A 723-nucleotide genomic window follows, 5' to 3' on the forward strand; every position below is an offset into this window, starting at 1 on the left:
ATGTTAAGAACGGTCCAGAAACTGAGTGGATTATTAGATTGTTTAAGAGGAAAACCTTGCTCGTTATTTTTTCTCCATTCCTGTTTGGGGTGCCAAAAGTTCTGGAGTGTACTGTGTTATTATCATTATTTTGTAATACTAGTATGTTCAAATACTATACATGCTTCCACTAAACCTAGCTGTTTTCTCTAGCCAAAATCTATTAAACCACCTTCACAGCGTAAATGATGCTCTTATCTAACGAGCCCGAGCACATGGACTGTATCTGCATGATGGTGCCGCACTGTGATTGGATAACTACATAGATGAGCGGGTGTGCAGATGTTCCTAATAAAGTGGATGGTGAGTGTCTCCACTAGGCTTTAATATACAAATAGTATATAATAATATCCTGAAATGTTTACTGTCCAGGATGACTGCTAGTGTGTATAAAGTGCTGAATAATGAAATGAGAATTCACAGAAAACACCGGTCAGCAGTATTCTTTTATTTTTAAAAAAAAATCATGTTATGTGGATTCCTAGGTTTGAGAAAGTATTTTATGAGCTTTTCTTTCATTTAGGATTTAACAACACCGATGTCATTAAACAAAACAAAACAAAACATCCACAGTGTACATCTTGTGTACGCACAGGGAAATACTGTCAGTAACAGACGACTCTGAATCTCCTTCAGTGGAGTCACATTGTGTAGACCGTGATGTGCCGGACAGTCCGAAAGACA

General features: G+C 37.5%; 1 protein-coding gene across 2 annotated transcripts in view; it reads right to left on the reverse strand.

Annotated features, from left to right (window-relative positions):
- Positions 1-457: 457 nt before the first annotated feature.
- pcnx2 (pecanex 2) overlaps positions 458-723 on the reverse strand; it is a 30,606-nt gene continuing 30,340 nt past the window's right edge. For both annotated transcript variants that reach the window (XM_058386587.1, XM_058386588.1), the window contains exon 35: positions 458-723. This exon is cut by the window's right edge and continues 1,480 nt beyond it. The gene's annotated coding sequence lies outside the window, so the exon portion shown is untranslated.

The sequence above is a fragment of the Hemibagrus wyckioides genome, linkage group LG03 (genome assembly GCF_019097595.1).
Source record: "Hemibagrus wyckioides isolate EC202008001 linkage group LG03, SWU_Hwy_1.0, whole genome shotgun sequence".
In the NCBI taxonomy this organism is placed as follows: domain Eukaryota; kingdom Metazoa; phylum Chordata; class Actinopteri; order Siluriformes; family Bagridae; genus Hemibagrus; species Hemibagrus wyckioides.